At 44.4% G+C, this 26,364-nt stretch overlaps 6 non-coding genes across 6 annotated transcripts; 1 reads left to right on the forward strand and 5 right to left on the reverse strand.

Moving 5' to 3' along the window:
• Window positions 1–725: 725 nt before the first annotated feature.
• On the reverse strand, window positions 726–807 carry trnas-cga (transfer RNA serine (anticodon CGA)). The gene has a single exon. It is a non-coding gene; the product is annotated as a tRNA-Ser (tRNA).
• Window positions 808–5,693: 4,886 nt separating this feature from the next.
• trnas-aga (transfer RNA serine (anticodon AGA)) lies at window positions 5,694–5,775 on the reverse strand. Its single transcript has one exon. It is a non-coding gene; the product is annotated as a tRNA-Ser (tRNA).
• Window positions 5,776–9,445: 3,670 nt separating this feature from the next.
• On the reverse strand, window positions 9,446–9,527 carry trnas-gcu (transfer RNA serine (anticodon GCU)). Its single transcript has one exon. It is a non-coding gene; the product is annotated as a tRNA-Ser (tRNA).
• A 5,761-nt stretch (window positions 9,528–15,288) lies between these two features.
• Window positions 15,289–15,379, reverse strand: trnar-ucu (transfer RNA arginine (anticodon UCU)). The gene is given in 2 exon segments: window positions 15,289–15,324; window positions 15,343–15,379. It is a non-coding gene; the product is annotated as a tRNA-Arg (tRNA).
• A 5,707-nt stretch (window positions 15,380–21,086) lies between these two features.
• trnad-guc (transfer RNA aspartic acid (anticodon GUC)) lies at window positions 21,087–21,158 on the forward strand. The gene has a single exon. It is a non-coding gene; the product is annotated as a tRNA-Asp (tRNA).
• A 2,479-nt stretch (window positions 21,159–23,637) lies between these two features.
• trnai-aau (transfer RNA isoleucine (anticodon AAU)) lies at window positions 23,638–23,711 on the reverse strand. Its single transcript has one exon. It is a non-coding gene; the product is annotated as a tRNA-Ile (tRNA).
• Window positions 23,712–26,364: the final 2,653 nt, after the last annotated feature.

Raw genomic sequence — 26,364 nt, forward strand, 5'->3', positions numbered from 1 at the left:
ATGTATTTCCTCGTTGCTGATGAACCCCAAACAGGTCCTTTTACCCGGTCTTCCACCGTTACTCAAAAAGGACTCTAAATAATCAGGAGAAATCAGTGAACATTTCATGTTTAGAATCGATTTCACAGAGATAAGGTTGTTTATCACAATATGGATCACAACAACTGGATCCCGTCCCCACTCCGACTTCAAAGCAACAAGAATGTTAACGCGGTTCTAAACAGGAATTTTTCCTGCTTCCTTATGATTACACATAAACCTCCTTTCCCAAAACGATTATCCCTCCCTATTTTCCCACCTGAAATCTCCTTTCTCAAGCTGTTATAACCAGGAATGTCTTACGCCCAGTAATGAGCAGCTTTTGCAATGTGTTTGAATGAACACCATTTCATATCATCGAAGCAGCATTTTGAAGTTCTCATTCATTCACTGTATTCTGGTGAAATATGATCTTTATGTTCTGTGAGTAATTACATAAGAATCTTCCTCTGATATGAGACCTCCTTTTGCCCTTGTTCCCCTGATGCTGCTTTATTTCTCTTTCTTCTCTCGTCATGATCTTTCTCATGGAATTTCCAGCACACTCGGCCCAGTTCGCCAGCTGAGTACATCCCGGCCCTCAGCACAAATCCACTTCTTGAAAAGAGAAACACCGACAGTTACATTTTATTTTAGCGGCTGCCCCTCTAGATAAATTGTGACTATTAAACATTTTATACCAGATTCGCCGCGAGCAGGGTTCCAACCTGCGCGGGGAAACCCCATTGAATTTCGAGTCCAACGCCTTAACCACTCGGCCACCGCAGCTACTTATTTACCCCAGCTCGGTAACATTTCTACTAACTTTATCAGACATAGCAATGATGCAGAGAGCAGTGTGTGAGCTGAATTTGTTCATCTTTTATTTTGTATCTTTCTCTCTGAATGAGAACTCATTTATTAGTTCAGAGACTTGTTTCTATGTTTCGAAAAAATGTTCATTAAAAGCAAATAGATTCCGAAATTTAGGGAAAAAATAAAAGATTTATTTTTATTTCATTCCCATCAAATGTTGCGTTTGAACTTTATGTCCATTTGTTTCGAGACACAAGAGGATAAGTTTCTAAATAAATTCCCATTGCGACGCCGGGAATTGAACCCGTGCCAGCTGCTTGAAAGGCAGTTCTGCCCACCGCGATATCACCAACACTCGCTTGGTTTAAAAGGTCGTTATTTTCATTAGTTATAATTACGGAACTAACTTAGTTGCTGATTTCATCAGACACGAGATGTGTCCATAACGCAGTTTGTAAACTGAACTTGGCTTGTCTGGACAGGTACAGCTTCCTCTTTACCACTGTTTCTGACTGAGAATTCATTGATTAGTTTCGAGGGCTTTAAAAAAATCTCAACAACGTTTCCACTTTAAACTAGATTTTCCGTCAGACACACATGGATGATGAGAATATTGATGTGAATTTTATTTGAGCAGACCCCCTCCCCTCCCCTCCAGTTCTCAGACAGACACTGACTGGTTCGAAGTTTGTTTTACTTTTTATAGAAAATAAATCCCTGTCTCACGACCTGCTTTTCTCCTGTTCTCAGACACATTCACTTTCTACAAGGGGGCACTAACTGGTTTGAAGAATCAGAGTCAGACTGCAGTCACCGCATTCTCTCCCCATCCCATTCTCTCAGTGCCACCTTACACCATATCCGGCAGAGTGATTTGGAAAAGTTGAGTGAATCACCATAAGACCATAAGACGCAGGATCAGAATTATCCCACTCGGTCCATTGAGTCTGCTCCGCCATTCAATCATGCTGATAGTTTTCTCATCCCCATTCTCCTGCCTTTTCTCATTCACCCCTGAATCCTTTATTAATAAAGGACTATCTGCCTCTCTCTTAAAGACACTCAATAACCTGCCGCCCAAAGTCTTCTGTGGCAAATAGTTCCACAGATGAATCAATCTCTGGCTGAAGAAATTCCTCCTCATCTCTGTTTGAAAGGACCGTCCCGTTAGCCTGAGGTTGTTCCCTCTGGTTCTAGTTTCTCTTACTAGTGGAAACATCCTCTCCACGTTCACTCTATCCAGGCCTCGCCTGTATCCTGTAGGTTTCAATAAGATAGCCCACTCCACCGCACCGCCGCCCCCACCCGCCCCCATGCTTCTAAACTCCAACGAGTACAGGCCCAGTATCCTGAACCGTTCCTCGTGCAACAGGCTCTTTATTCCAGGAATCATTCTCGTGAACCTCCTCTGGATCCTTTCCAATGCCAGCACATCCTTCCTTAAATATGTGGCCAAAAAGTGCTCACAAACTGCAGATGGCGTTTGACCAGACCCTTATCCAGCCTCAGAAGTACATCCCCGCTCTTGTATTCGAGCTCTCTCGACATGAATGTTAACATTGTATTTGCCTTCCTAACTGCCGACTGAACCTGCTCGTTAACCTTAAGAGAATCTTGAACAAGGACTGCTAAGTCCCTTTGTGTTTTTCATTTGCTAAGCATGTTGGTTTTGGAGAATTTAGAGATTCTGAGAGAAAATAATTTGTATATTGACCCTAAAGAAACACAATGATATTTGCAATCACTATAATAATTGGAGGGCGGTTGGGGGGAAGGGGGGGGGGGGTGGATGCGGTGGTGGACAGACATGATTGGGTCTTGCCACGGAATCTGATCAACAGCCCCTGAATGCAGCATCTGTGGCTCACTGTCCAATTGCCACAGAATCTGGTTAACAGGTGTGATCCTACATCACATATACTTCAGCAGTTCAAAAAGGCAGCTCACCACAACCTTCCCAAGGGTAATTAGGGCTGGGTAATAAATGCTGACCCAGACAGGGACACCCACATTCCATGAATGAATTGAAAGACAATCTGCGGGGAGCGGCCCTCAGAGTGTTTAACAGTTACTGAGGTGAAAAACTCTAACTAACCCCCTGGAATCCGGAGCAAAGGCCGGAAGGAGGAGAAATTCCGTCCTGGGACCTTCCATTGGGTGAAAGTTTTGTCCTGTGAATGTGTCGATGTGAGTATTGTGGAAGAGAGAGTGTCTGAAAGGAGCGGGCGGGTCAGACGAATCCAACTGTGTTTGTGTGTCTGTTCTGATCATGAGATCTCCGTCTCTCCTGTGTAAAATAAAACGATTTTCAATCAAAGATTCCCCCTAATACCCCTGCTGAGCCCCAGAGTGAGATTTCAATACAACGGTCTTTTTTCAAACACAAAATTTTCGTCGTAAAGTTAATAATATGTCAGCGATCGCGCGCCTCCACATCTTACCTCAAATCCTCAATATCTGTCCCGTCATTAGCAATTAAGGCAAAACAAAATGTAAAACAATGAAGCATATTTTCCCTGTTTTGAAAAAGGCGGCAAACCGGCACAGTGGTTAGCCCTGGTGTCCGTGTTTGAATCGGGCCTTGGGTGTGTGGAGTTTGCACGTTCTCCTTGTGCCGACATGTGTTTCTTCTGGGTGCTCCAGTTTCCTCCCACATTCCAAACACATGCTGGTTAGGTACATTGGCCATGTTAAATTGTCCCTCAGTGTCCCAGGATGTATAGGTTCTGGGGATTCGCCAGGTAAAAATTGTGTAAAAGACGTTCTTTCAGAAAGTTGTTGTAGACTCAATGGGCCAAATCGCTTCCTTTTCCAATGCAGAGATTCTATGCAGAAACATTGCCTCCACTTATGAAGCCAAGGTTCCAATCCGCTTTCCGAATGACATGTTCAAAATTTCCTCTCACTCTCAAAGATCTCTCTGAATCTCAGGTCCCTCTGAGCTTGCACACAGTTTAGAACTGGACCAATTTTTTTTTTCTTTCCTTTCCCCATCTCGTCTGTCAAAATGCAGAACTGTTTCTGGGTGTGGGATTAATAATGTGTCTCTGCTACAATATGATTGAGAGCTATATGAATATGTCGAAATTCACAGATGACACTCAGATGGATGGAAGAGCGAAATGTGCAGAGGATGCTGAAAGTCTGCAAAGAGATATAGATAATCTAAGTGAGTGGGCAAGGGTCTGGCAGATGGAGTACAATGTTGGTAAATCTGATATCATCCATTTTGGTAGAAATAACAGCAAAATAGACTATTATTTAAATAGGAAAACATTGCAGCATGCTGCTCTGCAAAGGGACCTGGGTATCCTTGTGCAGGAATCTCAAGGAGTTGGTTTGCAGGTGCTATGGGGTAACGTGTACTTGAGAAAGGATATACTTGCACTGGAGGGAGTGCAGAGGAGACTCACTAGGTTGATTCCATAGATGAGAGTGTTGGTGTATGAGGAGAGGCTGAGTAGACTGGAGTTATACTCATTGGAGTTCAGAAGAATGAGGGGAAATCTTATCGAACCATATAAAATTATGAAGGGAATAGATAAGATAGAAGCAGGGAAGTTGTTTCCATTGGCTGGTGAAACTAGAACTGGGCGGGTGGGGCCGGTGGAGGAGGGGGGAGGTGGTGCAGGGTAGCCTCAAAATAAGGGGAAGCGGATTTAGGACTGAGCAGAGGAGGAACTTCTTTACACAAAGGGCTTTGAATCTGAGGAATTCTGTATCCAGTGAAGCAGTTGAGGCTACCTCACTAAATGTTTTTAAGGCAAGAATAGATAAATTTTTGAACAAAAACGGAATTAAGGGTGAGCGGGTGGGTAAATGGAACTGAGACCACAAAAAGATCAGCCATGATGGTTTTGAAGGGGGAGCCTATTCCTGCTCCTAGTTCTTATGTTCTTATGAGAGCTGAGACTGAAGCTTCTGTTTCTCCAAGAGAATCTCTCTGGATAAAGCCGGAATTTACAAGGATTTCTGTCACTGAGGCACTGTCTGGCGGTCTGTGTCTCACTGCTCTAACTCACTCTATCCCTCCAAACCCCTTCACATCAACTCTATATGAAGGTGGGATCTTGTTGTTTAGTGACTGAGTGCACACAATCTGTATCTACATCTGATCAAATAGAATTCAGCTTGTGAACAATATCACCATTTGAGCCAGTTCTGGGTTAACCGAGGCACAGCTCTGATTGGCTGCAGCCCCCTGAATCTGGGGAACAGACACTGTGACATTCGCCGGCATCAGAGGCTTTCACAGTTACTGAGCTGGGAAACTCCAACTAATCCCCGAGAATCCACAGCACAGAGCGAGAGGAGAGGAAAACCTCTCCTGGGAGCTGTCAATCTGAGACACAGTTTGACCTGTCAATGTGCAGATGTGAAGCTGCTCCTTCCATTCCCAATCTGCTATAACCAGGAGTTCCTAACGCCCAATAATGACCAGCTTGCAGCAATGTGTTTGAATGAACACGATGTCACATCATCCAAGCAGCATTTTGAAATGATCATTCAGTGCATTCTGATGAAATGTATTTCTTATGTTCTGTGTGTCATTCCATAAGAATCTTCCTCTGAAATGAGACCTTGTTTTGTCCTTGCGCTCCTGATGCTGTTGTTTTTCAATCTGCTCACATTATAATTTCCCTCATGGAACCAGAGAAAGGGAACAGCACTGAATCATTCGGCTTATCTTGTCCATGTCAGCCCGAGGGCACCCAGGTGTCCTCTTCAAGCTCACCTTCCTGCACTCGGCCCGGAGCCATGGAGCTGAAAGCATGATGGTGATCCACATACTTGGCACCAAAATACCAGAAGGAGTTCCGGCTCTGGGGCTGCCGGAAGCAAACACTTTCAATGATAATCGCTGCGAGCAGGACTCGAACCTGCGCGGGGAAACGCCATGGGATTTCTAATCCAACGCCTTAACCACTCGGCCATCGTAGCTCCACGGGCTGTTCAGCTAATATAATCACCTCAGTAGCGTTCATACGAACTTCATCAGGCACCGTTATTGTACAGAGCTCAGTGTGTGAGCTGAAATTTGTTCCTCTACTTTTGTATCTTTGTCTCTGACGGAGAACTCACTTACTGGGTCAGAGACTTGTTTTTTGTATCTCAGTAATTTTTCATTACAAACAAATTAGTTCCGAATAAAAAGAAAAAGACAAATCTCTATTGTATTTCATTACCGTAAAATGTTGCGCTCGCCCTGGTTTTGTCCACTCGGTTGAAAACACAGGAGGAAGTGGATAAAGTTGTAAGTAAATCATCAATGCGATGGCCGGGAGTCCAACGCAGATCAACTGCGTGGAAGGCAGCTATGCTCACCACTATACCACCATCCCTCACAACACAACAGCCACCCTTATTTTAAGAACAAAGAACAAAAACAGCCCCGGAAACAGGCCCTTCGGCCCAACGAGCCCGCGCCGCCATTTTAATACTACCAGCCCACCTCTCTACCCATGACCCCTATCTATTGTTTTTATGGCCATCCACATTGAGGCAAACTAATTTAGGGACAATTTATTACTTCCAATCAGCCTAACAGCACATCTTTGGGGTGTGGGAGGAAACCGGAGCACCCGGAGAAAACCCACGCAAGCACGGGGAGAATGCGCAAACTCCCACAGACACCGGCCCAAATCCATGTATCTGCACAGCAATCAGTGATAGTCACTGAGCTGTCGTGTGGCCAGTATCTGGTCCAGTTTAAGCACACACTAACGACATGAAGCACTCGGCCAATCTCGAACATTCAAGAGCAGCCCAAGTACGACCCATCGCGTGTATGCCCCTCGTTGGACACAAGGCGGACTGACTTAAACTTGTGAATGAAAAGAGAAAAAACATTATTTTCAGACCATATCCATTTACATTACCAGGGACGTCCCAATGCTAATGAACCTTATTTAAAACAATCTCCTATATCCACCCATCTCCAACCCACTCATGTGCCTGTCTCAGTTACTCTTAAACAACTCCAGCGTGCCTGCCTCCACCACCTTACTTGGCAGAGCATTCCATACCCCCACTACCCTCTGTATGAAAAACCTCCCTCTAATATCCGTGGAATCAGGTATAATTACGGAACTACCTCCGTTGCTGATTTCATCAGACACCAGGTCTGTCCATCGGACAGTTTGTAAACTGAACTTGACTCGTCTCGTTTTTCTGGACAGTTTGAAGCCACCTTTTTACTATTCTTTCTAACTGAAAATTCATTGATTTGTTTTTGCTCATGGAACACGTTATGATTTTGCTGATGGAACCATCGAAAGAACCAAAGTGACAGTCCCGAAGGAAGCCATTCGGCCCATCTTGTCCATACCAACCCGAGGATACCCAGGTGTCCTTTCCAAACTCAGCTGCCTGCACCTGGCCCAGAACCATGCAGCTGAATGCATGATGGAGATCCAAATACTTCATATCAAAAACTCCCCAGGATGGCTGCCTGAAGCAAACATTTCCAACCATAAGCGCTATGAGCAGTGTTGGAATCTACGCGGGGAAACCCCATTGGATTTCAAATCCAGCGCCTCAACCACTCAGCTATCGCAGCTGCTTATTTACCAGAATAATGTAACCACCTCAGTAATGTGCACATATTAACTTCATCAGGAACCAGGATTGTGCAGAGCACAGAGTGTGAGCTGAAATTTGTTCCTCACCTTATACTTTGTATCTCTGTCTCTGAATTCATTTATTAGGTCGGAGACTTGTTTTTCTATTTAAATATTTTTCCATTGAAATCTAATTACGTCGGAAGAGAAAATGAAAATAAAACCTCCATTACTGCCGAATTTTGTGTTCACCCTGTGTTTGTTCACTCTGTTTAAAGTCCAAGAGGCCGCGGATAAGATTCTAAATAAATTATCAATAAGATGGCTGGGAATCGAACGCGGGTCAACTGCTTGGAAAGCAGCTATGCTCACCACTATAATACCATCGCTCACGCCGCTCACGCCGCACACGCCCTTGATATTTGTGTTCGTTTCAATTACGGAGCTTCCTCAGTTGCTGATTTTATCAGGCACCAGGAGACCCCGGAGCGCAGTTTGGAAACTGAACTTGGCTTGTCTGGTTGAAGCCACCTTTTTACAATTGTTCCTTACTGGGAACTCATTGATCAATTCTGAGGCCTGTTCTTTCATTTCACAAAGTTTCCACTCAAAGCAAATTGAAGCTGAATTTTCCATTAGAAAGATCGTGATGGTGAGGATTTTTAGTGAATTTCATTTTAAGAGTGTCCACCTACTGTTATGACCTGCGATCACTAATTAAATAAATCAGAACAGTGATGGTCAGGAACTGACCCTTGGTCAAATGCTCTCACAGTCACCACTCCATCACCATCTCTCACCTGGCTCTGTCACCCACTCTGTAAGAAAGTCCAGCTCTGACAGTGAATCTGGTTCCCTCCAGGTCCAATCGGAGGATGGTCAGAAACTGTCACTGTCAGAAACTCCATTATCAGCGAGTGTGGGATGGTTATTTAACTGGCTGTCACTGGTTGGTGAGGTTGTGATTTATTGTTACCTGTCAATGCAAGAGCAACAAATAAAACTGTACAAACACTTAGTTGGGGAAAGGGTTTCTCTTGAGGCTCTGGGAGTATTTGCATAATGGATATCTGCTTCTGTTCAGTTTGACGGCTGTCACGTCTGACACACTTTGATTCGTGTATTTTTTCCCCACGATACCCTTTCCCTATCGCGATGTGTCATTCTTAGATGTTCGTTTGCTTAAATGTTGAACGGAAACCAATTGGAATTGGCCGATTATTTCACCAAGATGCACTTTCTGCTCTGAACACTTTTTGTTGCAGTGTGAGCGCTGCAGCTGGGGGTCTGTGGCACAAAGAATGACATGTAGGACTTCTCATCATTGTTTTATTTCATTTGAATTGATTTATTATTGTCACATGTACTAGTATGCAGTGAAAGGTTTTATTTCTTGTGTGCCTTGGAGACAAAGCATACCCTTCATAGAGAAGGAAAGGAGATACTGCAGAACGTAGTGTCACAATCATAGCTAGGGTGTTGAGAAATGCCAACTCAATGTAAGGAAGGTTCATTCAGAGGTCTGATGGCAGCAGGGCAGAAACTGTTCTTGAGTCGGTTGGTAGGTGACCCCAGACTGTTGTATACATTCTTCCCGATGGAAGAAGATGGAAGAGAGAAGATTGTCTGGTGAAACATTCAAACTTTGCCTGTATCCTCATAACCCCACATCTTTACCGTGCTAGTCCCCCTGACACTGAGGGACTATTTAGCATGGCCGATCCCCCGTTACTCCGGCGCTAATTTTCATGGCTAAGCTGCCGATTCTGGAAAGACAAAATCTGCCATTCGGGCCGCAAATGAAGCTGGAGTCTGCTTTGGATCTTCTGAAACCACATGTTTACCTGGTGGCAAACTCCTGTCCAAAACTGGGGTGCTGATTTCAATCGATAGTCAGCTCGAGTTCCTCATGGGATTCGAGATATGGAATTGTTCTGGAACATTCACCCCTCAATCCTGTGTGTCCAAACTTCATCTTGGTTCCGTGAACCTCAAAACACTGAGCGAATCATCAGTTCAGCGGCAGTAAGGAGACAGAACAAGTACACCACCGACGCGGATAGGATTCGAAGCCACGCATGCACAGCACAATGGATTAGCAGTCCATCGCCTTAACCACTCGGCCACCTCGTCATGCAGGGACTGCTCCCCAAACCACCTCTTGTGTTTTAACATCCGTAACAAAGAACACATTTCTCCCGCAGGATAACGCTGCCTTCCTGCTTTCTCTTGATTCGTTGTTACTTTTCCATTTGATGTAAATCCAGAGAAAGTAAAGAGAGAGACAGTTCACCTCTCTGCTCCCGGTTTGGTTTTGAATTCACCGAACATGACCTTGATGTAAAACAGAGCAAGTGCTGTGAGTTTGTGGAGCAACAGGAGAGAGTCTGACCTCCCAGTAGAGGGCTGTGTGTCCCAATCACGGAGCTTTTCTGTGTCGGTCTTTGGATTTTGGTTGTTCCTGAAATGACAAATTCAAAAACTGGGATAGAAATGAAATTTTAGGGATGATCCGATTCTCATGTTTAGTTAATTTTTTATGCACTTTTATATTTGAACAATGTGTGAGGAATATGATTTGTCCAGTGTCGGTAAAGTTAAAGCAAGGTTCACAGTCCCAGTTGTTTCTGGGAGCCATCAATGGGGAGAGCTGACTGGCTGTGATTTAACCAGAGGATTCACACCTCAGGAGAGGAGCAAGACTGAGAAGGCGGAGCCTTCATGATCAATCTCAACTGAACCGGGAATTGATCCCGCGCTGTTGGCTGAATAAACTGTCCAGCCAATGGCGACAAGTGCTCTGGGCTACTCATTAATGAAAACTAAGACCATCACTGTTTATATTTGATGGAGTGAGTAGGTGATAGCAGAGGATGGTTTCAATCCATCGATCTCTGGGTTGTGGGGCCAGCACGCTTCCGCTGCGCCACTCTGCTCCCAAAGTCAGCCCCTCCCTGCTTATTACTGCTGCCCGCGAGCCAGGAATCTATTCACTGTCTCTTTTCATTACAAACGAGGCCCTGGGAAGCTCACCCTGGCTGTATAATAACACGTAACATCATCCCGAATGTAACAGACAGAGTAAAACAAACAGAAAACCAGTAAAAAACTATTAGGTCACACTCACAATGAGAGACAGAAAATATTCGAACAAATCAGCAAGATACTGAGATGGAAAAACTGATTAAGTATGAAAAGGGATTTTCTGTTACACAAAGATAGGCCTTGTTTTGAAATGTATGTTCTGTTGTGTAACTGTGCTCTCTGCTGTGTAACTGTTCTCTCTGTTTGGAACTGTGACTCTCCCGTTGACAGATCTTCACTGTGGTTCTGACAAATTCTTCCCTGTTGTGTAGATGTGTTCCCGGTTTGTAAATATCATCCGTCTTGAGCAGAAGTTTTTTCTTCTTTTGTGTGAAATGTTCCCTGTTGTTCTGTGAAGGTGTTTTCTGTGGAAAAGAATCGATGGAAATTTCAAGGCCGCCATTTCTGAGGCTTGCTTTCAATTCCAGCGTTGTTTGGGCCGAATGGCCTCCTCCTGTTTCTGTTTTCTATCCATGTGCCTATGTGTTAAATCAGTGAATTTGAATTTCACCAGCTGCCGTGGTGGGATTTACTCCGTGTCCCCAAAGATTAGCGCGGGCCCCTGGATTACCAGCCCATTGACATCACCTTTCATCCCTGTAAACAAAAACAGTTCATTCAGCTCAGCATTAACCCTCTTCCTGAGGAGATTAGATTTCCTGCCACAGAATTTCAATTAGCCGATTGATGCAAAGCATTTTGTTCTAGTTTTGGAACATTAACAATTTATCCTGATCAAACATACATTGTGGAATATCTGATCTAAAAACATTCAGACGAGTGAGAATTAAATGAACAAAGTTACAAGGAATTTAATTCTGAGAAAGTTGTTTGGGAATAACGGTGGATGTCAGTTAACGGGCGAGAGCTCGGTTTTCAGGAGGTTCCACCAGATTTCTGTAGAAAGAGACCGGACTCGAACCTGTAATCGTTAGATAGCAGCATGGAAAGAAGCAAAGTTAATCGTTTCACCCACTAGGCTCTGTTAAACTGCCGGTTTGTGGAATGTTCCTTGTTCAATCCTGTTCCATCTCTGCGCCACCAGCCCCCACCCCCACCCCGCCCCATAACACACACACACACACACACACACACACACACACACACACACACACACACACACACACACACACACACACACAATTTTTTTTGCTGCATCGCTGACTGTATCGGTGCCGCGTCTTGCTCTCTTCTGCACCTGGACAAAAAAAAGCTACTTTCCTTCCACTTTTCACTCTCGCACCTTCACATGGTCCATCTCTGATACTGCCCTATCCTTCCTTGACCTCTCTGTCTCCAATTCTACACAGACTGACCACCTGTAATTAAAACCCCACCGACTCACAAGTCGAGTACAGATCCTCATTCCCCACTCCCTTTAAGGACGCCATCCTCATTCTCCGAGCTTCTGCACCTCAGTCGAACTGCTCCCCTGTTGCCTCTTTCCAAGGTGTAGAAATACCGGCTTTGGACTGAGGTAAACACAGTAAGAAGTCTCACAACACCAGGTTAAAGTCCAACAGGTTTATTTGTTAACAAACGCCACTAGCTTACGGAGAGCTGCTCCTTTGTCAGGTGAGTGGGAGTTCTGATCACAAACAGGGCAGATAAAGACTCAGTTTACAGAATACTGATCAGAATGCGAGTCTTTACAGCTAATCAAATCTTAAAGGCGCAGACAATATGAGTGGAGATAGCATTAAGCATAGGTTAAAGAGATGTGTATTGTCTCCAGACAGGACAGTAAGTGAGATGAATACACAAGCGGTATGCGCCGTGGCGCCTTTTTTATGTGTTCGCCCTCTCTAACTTTAGAACCTGGCTCCGCCCCTGCAAACTGACCAACTGCAGCCGCTTCAAATAGATTCACAAAATTAATGAACAAACGAAAAACAAGCGCAACTGATCCTTTAAGAAGCTGTGACATTCTCTGAAAGCATTATATTAACACCGCTTCAAGAACCAATTTGCTGGAACTAATTCAATATGAACCGTTTCAGTGTCAGCTCTATTCATGGCCAGTTCTCAAACAGACATTGACTGGTTAGAAGTTTTAATGTTATCAGAGAACAGTCATCAATATTCTCCGGGAAGTGAAACTGCCGCCCCGAACTTCATAGAATCTCGACAGTAAGAAGGAGGCCATTCGGCCCACCGAGCCTGTGCCAACAACAACCTCACACAGGCCCTATCCTAATCACCCCACGTATTTAACACGCTAATACTCCTAAGGGGAAATTTAACGTGACCATTCCACCTAACCCGGCATTAATTTTCATGGCGGAACGGCCGATTCTGGAAAGACAATATCTGCCATTAGTGCTGCAAATGAAACTGATGCCTGTTTTGGAGCTTCTGAAACCACCTGTCTTCATGGTGGCAAACCTCTACCTAAAGCTGGTGTCCTGATTTGAATCGATTGCCAGCTGGAGTTTCTCATTTGGATGAAGAATATGGAATGGTGCTGGACTATTCACCCCTCAAACCTGTGGGACTCTGAGTCTTACCTTCACCTTGGTCCGTGAACCTCAAAATAAGTGATCAGTTCACCCTCAATCAGTCAATGCGGAGACAGTGTTTGAAATGGAATAACAAGAAAGATGGAACTCTAATCGATTTGGGCAGAGGTTTTACCCTTTCCGGCAGGCAGTCAGGGTGGTCGTGCGGTCTAAGGCGCTGCGTTCAGGTTGTAGTCTCCTCTGGAGGCGTGGGTTCAAATCCCACTCCTGACATTAATTACATTTTCCTTCGCGCGGCACCATCCAAACCCAAGAAATCTCTCACCTGGCACCACAAGGGCAGCAGATGCAGAGAAACAACGACCATCTCTGAGTTCCACTCCGAGACACATCATCCTGACTTGGAAACATATTCCCGTTCCGATGGTTCACAATCCTGGAAATTCCTCCCGAACGGCAGTGTGTGTGTGCACAGACACCACATGAACTGCACTGGCTCCAGAATGAATTCATCGCCAATTACTCAAAGATAATTAATTTGGAGAATACAGGCTTCCCGGGTCAGTGACACACATTTCCCGGATGAATGAATCATTAAAAAAAATCTCGCGCCACACAAGGGGCACGCCTGCCTTCAGAGCAGAAAACTGTGTGTATGAATCACACCCTGAACACAGCTACTTTTATACCAGATTTGTGTCTGAAAACAGTATTTGCAACCAACTCACGATAAACCGCTCAATGTTGAACGGAAGAGTTTCACTGAGTGATGTGCCTGATGTTTTTGTTCAACATCGGGGGAAAGGGGGATTTGAAATCGGTGCAGTCATAGCCCACTGTAGGATCCAATTATTTTTCTTTCATGAATCTATCCGGGATCCCATAGCATCTGTGGAGAGAGAAACAGTCGTTCCAGTGTAAGGTCTGCATCTGAAATGTGAACTATCTCTATTTTCACAGATCCTTTCCAGTACTGATCGTAAATCTGTTTTCACAAACACGACCAGATCTGGAACGTATTTCCAGCATTCCGCTGTACCAAAGTTAGCAATGTCAGGCTCTGTGGCTAATTTGGTTAAAGTGCCTGTGTAACAGCAGGCATATCCTTGTTTCCAATCAGTGTGCACGGACACTGTTAGTATCACTTATTTCCACAAATACACAGTATCCGGAACGACTTTCCAGCATTCGACCCCACAGGAAGTCTGTGTGGTTTAGTTGTTGAAATCGCCTTTCTGGTAAACAGGTGATGTGGGGTTTGAATCTCAGTCCAGCCTGGATTCCTATCAAGTGATCTTTGCAATTGTGCAAGTCACAATGTCCCTTCCTTGCTAGTCAATATTATCTATCCCTTCACAGTTGATCATCTACAAAGATGAAACAAAAATACATTTCGAGACTCCCCACGATTATTCCGACTGTTTATTTACACGATCGAGGTATTTTCATCATCTTGATGTGAAAAAAAACATTTAATTTGCAACAAACCCAACGGTGTAAGTTCTACAAACACAGTTTTCTTTTTTTTGTCCCCTCAGGGAATTTCTAACACTGTCAAATGACCTTAGAATCATACAATCCGGACAGTGCTGAAGGAGACCATTCTGCCCATCGAGTCTGTAGCGACTCTCCGTCAGAGAATCGCACATAGGCCCTATGCCCGCTAATCTACCTGTACAAACACTTTGGGGACCGAGGGGCAATCGAGCATGGCCAATCCGCCCAAACTGCTCATCTTTGTGGGAGGAAACCGGAACACCTGTTTTCCTGGGATAACTTGCCTGGTTGAATGCAACCTGAACAGCTCTACAAACATTTCCCACCATCCAGGAGAAAGCATCCCACTTCATTCTCTTCTCATGTATAAAAGTTCACTCCCTCCACTACAGACACACAATGGCAGCAGTGTGCACCATCTACAGGATGCACTGCAGCAACACAGCAAGACTCCTTTTCCAGCACCTTCCAAACCCACGGCCACTACAGCCTAGAAGGACAAGTGCAGCAGATACATCAGGATAACACCACCGCGCTGCAGGGCACTGATATTTATTGACTGATTTTTAGTTATTTATAAGTTGTTGTTGTTGCGTGTGAGTTTTTAATCTTCTTTATCTTCCAAAAGAAGCAGAAGAATTATTGAAAAATAAGTTCCTACTTCCAACGCAATCAGCGAACGCAATATCAAACGTTAAGAAAGCCACTGGGGTTTGTGTTTTCTTCTGTGGTTTCCCTGAGAACCGAGTAAACAAACACAGCGTGGAAAGATGGCAGAGCAGGAAATATCTATGTCAAAGCTGAATCGCGTCAATGAAGCAGCAAACCGTTTGCTACTAATCTGATCCAAAACACAACTCTGATGTGATTTGAACCCACAACCTTTGAATGGCTAACCGATCTGTATTTAGAAGTCCAACGCGCTATCCATTGCGCCACAGAGTCACATGTCCAATGTACCCTTTACAGGGTCTTATATGGATTCTTGACAATGTTAACAGCTGCTGGTAAGTTCAACAATCTTGTATTTAAAACGTCGGGAACTTCACTGATTGCAAACCATGTTGAACATCTTATGCCTGTTAAAACAGCGTTGGAATTGCAGACCTTTATGTCCTTTTTATAGGAAATCTGTCCAGAATGATCCTCCCTCTCTTTCCTCCTCATTCTCTTGCACATCTTGGAGTCTAATCTGGCAGGCTTCATCGTCGGGAGACACATTCTACTCCCTCTGTCACAGGGCGGATCAGTTGCAGTAAAACCCCTGAACAGAACACAACACAAAGCTGGAAGCTGGAAATCTGAAACAAAAACAGGAAATGCTCAGCAGGAGAGGCAACACTTTGATGAATGGAGATTTGTGTAAAACCAGCTCCTGAAGCACAGCACAGCTGCACAGTTTAAAGTTTCCTTTAAATTTAAATTGAAATTAAATATTAAAAATTAAAATAAAAAAAATAAATTAAAATTAAAACAAAATTAAATAGGGATTGGAATGCCCTGCCTGCTGCAGTTGTAAATGCGCCTAATTTGGGGGCGTTTAAGAGATCCGTGGACAGGTTTATGGGTGGAAAGGGATTGGTTTAGGTTAGAGGGTCATTGCTTTTTAATCGGTCGGCTGTTCTGCGCTGTAATGTTCTATGTTCTATATATCCACAATGGATGCTCCATTCTATGATTTTGAACAATTCAAATTGAGAATGTGCATTGTTATTCTAGTCGCCACAGCCTGAAAACCACTTCAGGCATTGATGTCACCCTTGGATTTTAAATTTGTAAATCCATTCTCTATCTTTTTGAAGCGAATATTGAAACATTATCCATCACCCGCTCAGTTCTTTTTGAACGAGAAGGAGAATTGAGGATATATTTGGATAACTTTCTTTGACGAAATTTGTACAGAAGCATAAAGGCGAGAATCACACACAGCGCTTCATTAAACTCACCCGCTAAACATTGAAAGGTGACAGTTATTAATCAAGGGATGGAAATGCATTTATTCGTTTATTTTCCAGACGTCGCTGGATTCCGGGGAAGTGCCGGATGATTGGAAAACGGCTAATGTTACGCCGTTGTTTAAGAAGGGTGCCAGGCAAAAGGCGGGGAATTATAGGCCGGTTAGTTTAACGTCTGTGGTAGGTAAAATGTTAGAATCTGTCATTAAGGAGGAAATTGCGAGGCATCTTGAAGGGAATTGCTTGATAGAGCAGAAGCGGCACGGTTTCATTAAAGGGAAGTCGTGTCTGATAAATTTACTGGAGTTCTATGAGGATGTGTCTAGGGCGGTGGATAGAGGAGAGCCGGTGGATGTGGTCTTTCCAGATTTTCAGAAGGCGTTTGACAAAGTACCTCACAAGAGGTTATTGCAGAAGGTCGAGGGACATGGAGTTGGGGGTAGGGTGTTAGCGTGGATAGAGGATTGGTTGTCAAATAGGAGGCAGAGAGTGGGGGTCAATGGGTGCTATTCGGATTGGCGGATGGTGACTAGTGGAGTGCCCCAAGGGTCGGTGCTGGGGCCTCAGCTTTTTACCATTTATATAGATGATCTGGAGGAGGGAACCGAGTGTAGGGTGTCGAAATTTGCTGATGACACCAAGATTGGGGGAACGGCAAATTGTGCGGAGGGTGTGGAGAGTGTGCAGAAGGATCTAGATAGGCTGGGCGAATGGGCCAGGAAATGGCAAATGGAATTTAATGTTGGCAAGTGTGAGGTGGTCCACTTTGGTGGGAAGAATGGTAGGAAGGACAATTACTTACGGGGCGAAAAACTGCAGCAGGCGACGGTGCAGAGGGACCTCGGGGTCCTTGTGCATGAGTCGCAAAAACCCAGCTTGCAGGTGCAGCAGGTGGTCAGGAAGGCAAATGGGATGCTGGCCTTCATAGCGAGGGGGATTCAATATAAAAGTAGGGAGGTCTTGCTGCGGCTGTATAGGGCATTGGTGAGGCCGCAGCTGGAGTACTGTGCGCAGTTTTGGGCGCCGCACCTGCGCAAAGATATTTTGGCCTTGGAGGGAGTGCAGAGGAGGTTTACATAAGAACATAAGAACATAAGAACATAAGAAATAGGAGCAGGAGTAGGCCATCTGGCCCTTCGAGCCTGCCCCGCCATTCAATAAGATCATGGCTGATCTGTCGTGGCTCAGTTCCACTTTCCCGCCCTCTCCCCATAACCCTTAATCCCCTCTCTTATCAAAAACCCATCAACCCGCTTCTTAAAAATATTTAGCGAGGCAGCCTCCACCACTTCAACGGGCAGAGAATTCCAGAGATTCACCACCCTTTGAGTGAAGAAGTTCCTCCTCAACTCCGTTCTGAACCGCCCCCCCTTTATCTTGAGGCTGTGCCCCCTAGTCCTACTGTCTTTTTTGAGCGGGAAGAGTCTTTCCACCTCTATCCTATCCATCCCATTCATCATCTTATACGTCTCAATGAGATCTCCCCTCATTCTTCTAAACTCTAACGAGTACAAGCCTAGTTTATTCAGCCTCTCCTCATAGCTCAACCCCCTCAACTCCGGTATCAGCCTAGTAAACCTCCTCTGCACTCCCTCCAAGGCCAAAATATCCTTGCGCAGGTGCGGCGCCCAAAACTGCACACAGTACTCCAGCTGCGGCCTCACCAATGCCCTATACAGCTGTTTACTAGGCTGATACCAGAGTTGAGGGGGTTGAGCTATGAGGAGAGGCTGAATAAACTGGGCTTGTACTCGTTGGGGTTTAGAAGAATGAGGGGAGATTTCATTGAGACGTATAAGATGATGAATGGGATGGATAGGATAGAGGTGGAAAGACTCTTCCCGCTCAAAAAAGACAGTAGGATTAGGGGGCACAGCCTCAAGATAAAAGGGAGGCGGTTCAGAACGGAGTTGAGGAGGAACTTCTTCACTCAAAGGGTGGTGAATATGTGGAATTCTCTGCCCGTTGAAGTGGTGGAGGCTGCCTCGCTAAATATTTTTAAGACGCGGGTTGATGGGTTTTTGATAAGAGAGGGGATTAAGGATTATGGGGAGAGGGCGGGAAAGTGGAACTAAGCCACGACAGATCAGCCATGATCTTATTGAATGGCGGGGCAGGCTCGAAGGGCTAGACGGCCTACTCCTGCTCCTATTTCTTATGTTCTTATGTTCTTATGACAATAGGAAAGTTGGAACAGTATGCAATCTGGACAATATACCTGAGCAGAGTGTAACACAGTGGAGACTGGGTAAGATGAGCCGACCATGGGCAGTGAACAAAGTGGAGGTGCAATGTTGTCAGACGGAGCAGGGAGTCGTTGCAGAGTTAAGGAACATCGGAACGTGGGAGTGTTAAATGTTTAATAATCACTGTACAAGTAGACGGTGAAATACAGACCTAAGGCTGGATATTCAATGTGTTCTGAGATGGGTGAATAGACTGTGGCATCTTGGCATGGTAAAGGTGCAATAGGGACGAGGAACACTAAAGGTATACACTTTAATTTATATCACCTCTCCTCGAGCTTCGGACCGAAATATAACACTTCACACTTTCTTACATTAATTAAGTTGCATCTTTCGCATGTCTGCCCATTCCACCAGCCGGTCTGTATCTTCTTGAAGATGTTCAATATCCTTCTCACTAAAGTTTCTCACTATTTTCAAGTTTTGTACTGCTGGTAAATTTTGAGTTTGAAACCTGTACACCCAGGTATCGATCAGTAATATACGTGGAGAAAAGCACATTTCTCTCTATATACCATCCCCAATCAGAAATAGGTAAATTTTTGTGTAATATATGCTTTAATATGTTTGTACCAATAATTAAACTATTGCATAGTGAAATTCTGACTATTCTAAACAACAATGATTCAACATGCCACTTGGTTCAAAAGGAAATACATACCGGTACGAACACCCTTACTTAAAAAGCATAGCCTTGCTGATTTATCTGTATTTATATGATGAATAAACTCAGCACAACATGGGCAGGTGGGTCGAATGGAGTACTTCTGCTCTTATTCCCTATCTTCGTGTGTCTGTATCCTGGTTGTTAAATTCCCCTCAACTGGATTGCTGAAACACACGGTTCACTGGGAATACCAGAATAAAACTAAAATATGAGAGAAAAATCAAACTGTGGGATTCTCAGCTCTGTCAGACTGTCTGGTCTTCAGACAAGATGACAACTGACGGCATTCAGCCAGTTTCCTGAATCCACAGCATGCGGTTATTTATCCGATGTATCCGATCCCAGAGACCCACAACACGGTTAAATGACCTTAAATCGAGTGATTTTTTTTTCCCGTGTTCTGCAGTAAATTATTCTCTACAATGACTTCTCGGGATCACGAAACTGCTCCTGATTTCACTCATTCTCAGAATCTACTCTGGAGAAAAATGTAAGCAAACCCCGGGCTCATCCGGGATTTGAACTCGGGATCTCTCGCATTTTCATGTCGCGACCGTAAGCGAGAAACATACCCCTAGACCAACGAGCCAACTGCCAAACGCTGTGTGATGGAAGCATCTTTTCAATGTCTCCTTTAGCTTTTCAACCATCTTTTCGGAACAACATTGTAAAGTCAGGAATGTTCCCGAACAATGTTCCATTTCACTGTCTGTTCTGGTGAAGATCAGAAGCAGTGATATCAGTTTTCACCACTCGCCATGTCGACCTGTGGTTGTAACTCGCCAGTCGCGCCGGTAATCTCATTCTGACAGCCGGATTTGATTGGATTTGATTTATTTTTGTCACATGAAATAGTATACAGTGAAAGGTATGGTTTCTTGCAGACAAAGCATACCGCACATAGAGAAGGAAAGGAAAAAGTGCTGGATGTAATACCACCTCATCTTTCCACAAGTAAGGGGACCAAAACTGGACACAATATTCTAGTTGTGACTTCATCCACACAATTGAAACAATATTTCTCTACTTTCTTGCTCCAGTTCTTTTGCAATATATGCTTACATTCAACTTGCCTTTTTAAAATTATACATTTTACCCGCATACTGACTTTCTGTGATTCTGGACAGAGACATCCAGATCCCTCTGCCCAGACAGATTTTGAAACTGCTTTCCAGAAGGATAATACTTTGCCTTTCGCATTTATCCACATTGAACTCCATCTGCCAAAAGCTATCCAATTCTCCGACTATATCTAGATCCATCTGGAATATTTTTACATCCTCTTCACCGCCTGCTTTCCCACAAATTGTGCATTATTCGCAAATTTTGTCCTGTTACACTCGACAAAAGAAAAACAAATTATTTCTTGACAAGATAAAAGTAAAATCCTGCCGATGCTGGAATCTGAAACAACAAATGAAAATGCTGGAAAAACTCAGCAGGTCTGAACTCATCTGTGGAGAGAGACCGGCTGAGATTGTCCAGCATGTTCAGACTTCAATACACCCCGTCTTTCCTCCAAAATTAAAAAAAGAACATGCGGTTTGATATGAACGGCAATCGCACCTTTCTGTCTCCAACTGATTTGTGTTTTTTCTTCATGCATCCATCTCATTCTCTTTCCTGCTAATCCAAAAGTCTTAATTAGTTAGTTAAATCCGCTGTTTGCTGCATTAAATGGTTCTCCGTATTGGGGGAAATAACTGATCTCGTCAGAACTGAGTTGTCGCTCCGGAAGTGCAAGTGACAAGTGTGCAATGCGTATGATCACTTCATGTGTCAGCTCCTCGTTAGTATAGTGGTTAGTATCCCCGCCTGTCACGCGGGAGACCGGGGTTCAATTCCCCGACGGGGAGTTTATCGCAATTTTACTACTTCAAATTGTACTTGTGTTGTTCTCTCACTTTCAAAATAGAAACGAAAAAGACTGTCAAGAAATGAAACTTTCAAAAATGCAAATCTTAACATTTGTACCGACACTTTTCGTGACCTGAGATCAACGTTCCTTCAATTCATCAGCATTTTGGCTCACCTTTGATTTGGCGATGTCACGTCGTCAACACGTGGAATATTAGCCTGATATCAGCACAATGTCAATAAATGTTGTGATTTCATGTTTTTCTGTTCTATTTTTGGATGATCCACTGATTCCCAAATCCCTGAAAATAGAAAGGAAACCTCCAATGTTTTTCAAAATTGGAAATCCCTTTGAGTCTGTGAATTGTGAAGTTTCATGCAGCGTGAGGAATGGAATATTAATGCATGATTGTAAGAGCAGAAAGGTTCAGTTCGAGCTGGACAAAATTTTGCTGAGGCCACCGCTGGAGGACAGTGCGCAGTTCCGGTCAAATCACTACAGTTAGGATTTCATTCCGTTGGAGAGTGTGCAGTTTCCATTTACCAGGGACCAGATCGTTGCCTGGGATGGAGAATTTGAGCGATGAAGAGAGTCCATGTACACAACATTCACTGTCCTATTCTCATCAACCACATTTGTCTCTTCCTTGAAACACTCCGTCATGTTCGTGAGACACGACCTCCCCTTTACAAAACCATATTGTTTCTCACAAATATGTCCACTCATTTCCAAGTGGGAAAAGATCCTATCTCGAAGAATCCTCTCCAATAATTCCCCGGCCATTGATGTAAGGCTCACCGGCCTGTAATTACCTGGATTGTTGCTGTTATCCTTCTTCAACAAAGGAACAACATAGGCGATTCACCAATCATCTGGGACCTCCTCTGTCGCCAGTCAGAATACAAAGATTTCTCTCAGGCTGCAACAATTTCCTCCTTGTCTCTCTCAGTATTTGGGGTATATTCCATCAGACCTATCTTGTCGACCTTAATATTTCTCAAAGGCACCAATACCTTCTCCGTTTTGATCTCAACATGACTCAAACCACCTGCACATCCTTCCCCAGACTCATCATCATACACGCCGTTTCCGGTCAACACTGACGCAGAGTAATCATTTAATACTTCACCCATTTACTCTAGCTCCACGCATAGATTCTCCCCCTTGCCCTTGAGTGGGCCAACCCTCTCCCTGGCTACCCTCTTGCTCGTTATGTATGTATAAACAGCCTTGGGATTTACCTTAATCCTGCTGGCCAGTGTATTTTTCGTGGCCACTTTTAGTCTATTGTTTCATTATATTTTTCATCTTCCTCATCAGGTTAAGGAGCGACACTCCAAAAGCTCGTGTTACCAAATAAATCTGTTGGACTTTAACCTGGTGTCCTGCTGCTACTTAATGTGCCGACCCCAGTCCAACGTCAGCAACTCCGCGTCTGTCTGTGAGAGAATGGAATTAATACTGTATCTGTCATCCATGATCTGCATACAGATTTGTTCCTCTATCTCTTTCTCACTACACTTCCCTTTTTCCTTCTCGATCACTTCTGTTCACATTGTATTGAATAGTAATTGCCTGGTGTTCTATGTGACTGATGGAGTCACTCTGTCCGTGGTACTGTTGGGGACTCAATGTGTATTTGCCAGTTAGTGGGAGCTGAGAGTGACTGCGGGGTTCATTCCCTCCCTGCGATGCTCTGCCATTTTGGGATTAATGTTGTAACTGTCCTTCTCAGTCACTATATGAGGGGACTGGGTTTACTTTTACCTATCAGTCTCTGCAACTGCCTGTGGGATTCATCCTCTAATTGTCAGTCTCTGGCTGTGTAAATCAATGTGTACTCTTTAAATATCAGGGAAGAGAGAAAATTACAGCACAGGAGCTGCCCTTCAGCTCTCTGAGCCTCCGCCGACCATGCTGCCCATGTGAACTAAAACCTCCTTTCAGTCTGTGGCACTGAGCCTGCTTTCTGCTCAATGGGCCGAGTGTTGGCAAGTGGAATTAGTTGGGCAGGCCAGGGCATTTCATGCATCACTGTAGATTCGATGGGCCAAAGGGCCTCTTCTACACTATCCTATTATCTGATACATGGCCTTACAACCCAAGCTTGGAAAATGATGTATTCGTAGATAATGTATTTTGGGTGGATGTCAGTATAAACTGCAGAAATTTGGGTCATGTCTTAAAACTCACAGTTTGTTTCCCCGCATAGAATTGTTGATATTTCAAACACTTTGTCTGAATTTGTTCTGAATGCTGAAAATGTAGTGACTTTTGGAACACTTCATAGAATCAGAGAAACCCGACAGTGAATAAAGAGGCCATTTGGCCCATCGAGTCCGCAGTGACCACAATTCCACCCAAGCCCAACCCCAACATCCCTACGTATTTACCCCTCATCCCACGACATTCAGAGACAATTTCAGCATGGACTCGCGTGCTGCCCAATCCCGTTCAGTTTGAGGGAAAAGAAAAACTGGCCCGTACGGGGATCGAACCCGCGACCTTGGCGTTATTAGCACCACGCTCTAACCAACTGAGATAACCGGCCACGTGCAAGTAGGCGGCCACGGACGTTTATCAGGGCAGCACGGTAGCATAATGGTCAGCACTGCTGCTGCACAGCTTCAGGGACCTGGGTTCCATTAGAGGAGTTTGCACATTCTCCACGTGTCTGCGTGGGTTTCCTCCGGATTCGTCGGTTTCCTGCAACAGTCCAAAGATGTGTGGGTTAGGTTGATTGGCTGTGCTAAAATTTCCCATAGTGTCCTGAGATGCGAAGGTTCGATGGATTAGCGGGTAAAAAAATGTAGGGATATGGGGGTAGGACCTGGGTAGGATTGTGGTCGGTGCAGACTGGATGGGCTGAAGGGTCTCTTTCTGCACTGTAGGGTTAAAGAAAAACACTTATCAGAAACATAGTGTGATTTCTATATGTGTGTTGCCTGATGTTGTTGTTGCTGTTCTTGTTTTTTTTTTCATATTGTGACTGTGTTTTCACTGACTGGCAATGAAGACAAATAAATAAATGTCTCATGATCGAATTGAATGGTAGAACAGAGTCAACGTGCCATGTGCAATGTCTGTTCTTAATTGCTGTGTTCTGGTGACTGGAAGAGACGGATCGATGGATACTGAGGGAAATAAGGGTGGAAATTGCAGTGGCAATGGAGGCAATTTCTAACCCAGCTCGTTATATGGGTGGTGCCCAATGAGTGGAGAATTGCAAACGGTAAAGACACCTCTTCAGAAACGGCTGTAAGAATGAGTCCAATCAGTTTAATATCAGTTTAATTGTTGGGCCGAAGGGCCTGTTTCCTGTGCTGTGTTGTTCTTTGCTGTTCAATGTGTAATATTCTCCAAATAATTACCCGAGGGGAAAAAAATAACACCCACCTGTGCTAATGCACAATAATTAAGGAAAGCCCCTCAGTAATCCCATAGTTAATGAACTTGATCGAGATCTTCATGACGGTAATGGAAAAGGCAAGTATTCAAATCCCAGTTCTGAAAGTGTTTGGGGGAGGCAGTGGCAATGGACAAGTAATCCAGAGATCCTGGGTAATACTCTGGTGAAGCTGGGTTCAAAACCCAAAAGGGCAAATGGTGAAATTTTAATTCAAGACAAACCTGGAATTAATTGTCCATTTTTATAAAACCTCATGCAGTTTACTAATGTCCTTCAGGGAACAAAATCTGCAGGAGGAGGGTATTTGAATCAGCAAGTCGAGAGGTAACAAAAACATGGATGAGGGTTTCAGGTACAGTTGAGATCAGGTATTATCAACAATGTGTGAAGTCACACAGCTGGAAACAGGTGGCCTTGGTGCAGAAACAGATGTGTGGTCAGAATCTCATTTCCAGGTGCAATGGTGTGCCAAGGTTACATGAGTTTGTTTCGGCCTCGACAGTGACCAGGGAGAGTGATGGAGTCATTGACTGGGAATGGAATTTGTGGTGGGACCTTTGGCCTTCCAGATGTTTAATGGGGAATTATCTGCTTATCGAGTACAAGCTGCTGGATAAGCAATCTAATAATTTAATAAGAGGGATTGGTTCTGAGAGCTGATGGTGAGCTGGAACTGGGTATTATCAGCTTACGTGTGAAAACTAACACTGTTCTTCAGATTATGACACCGAGAGGTGAGGTCTAGAAATAGGAGGGAGCCAAGGATAAATCCTTCAAAGATTCGGGAAGTAACAACACAGGAGGGAGAAGAGAAACCATTGCGGGTGATATTGTGCCACTGACCAGAAAGGTAAGAATGGAACGAGGCGAGTGCAGTCTTCCCCAGCTGGACAACCAGAGAATATAGAACATTACAGCGCAGTACAGGCCCTTCGGCCCTCGATGTTGTGCCGACCAGTGGAACGAATCTCATGACCCTCCAACCTAAACTATTCCAATATTATCCATATGCCTATCCAACTGACCATTTGAACGCCCTTAAAGTTGAAGAGTCCACAACTGCTGCAGGCAGGGCATTCCATGCCCTTACTACCCTCTGAGCAATGAACCTACCTCTGACATCTGTCCTATAATTATCACCCCTCAATTTAAAGCTATGTCCCCTTGTGTTAGCCATCACCATCCGAGGAAAAAGGCTCTCACTGTCCACCCTATCCAATCCTCTGATCATCTTGTATGCCTCAATCAGGTCACCTCTTAACCTTCTTCCCTCTAACGAAAACAACCTCAAGTCCCTCAGCCTTTCCGCATAAGACCTTCCCACCATACCAGGCAACATCCTGGTAAACTTCCTCTGCACCTTTTCCAATGCTTCCACATCTTTCTTATAATGCGGCGACCAGAACTGTACGCAATACTCCTAGTGCGGCCGCACCAGAGTTTTGTACAGTTGCAACATGACCTCACGGCTCCGAAATTCAATCCCTCTACCAATAAAAGCTAACACACCGTACGCCTTCTTAACAACCATGTCAACCTGGGTGCCAACATTCAGGGATCTATGCACATGTACATCGAGACCTCTCTGCTTGTCGACACTTCCATTAGCCCTATATTCTGTACTCCTGTTACTCTTACCAACGTGAATCACCTCACACTTTTCCGCATTGGTCTTCTATACTTTGCTCAATCTGTTCTTCACAACAATCCTTGAACTGATGTGATGGGAATTTCTTTCGCTGAGAGAAGCGACAATCCCAACAGTGAACAGCCTGTTGAATATTCAGGGTCTAAG

The sequence above is a fragment of the Carcharhinus amblyrhynchos genome, unplaced genomic scaffold (genome assembly GCF_965287045.1).
Source record: "Carcharhinus amblyrhynchos unplaced genomic scaffold, sCarAmb.v2.hapA scaffold_42, whole genome shotgun sequence".
Classification (NCBI taxonomy): Eukaryota; Metazoa; Chordata; class Chondrichthyes; order Carcharhiniformes; family Carcharhinidae; genus Carcharhinus; species Carcharhinus amblyrhynchos.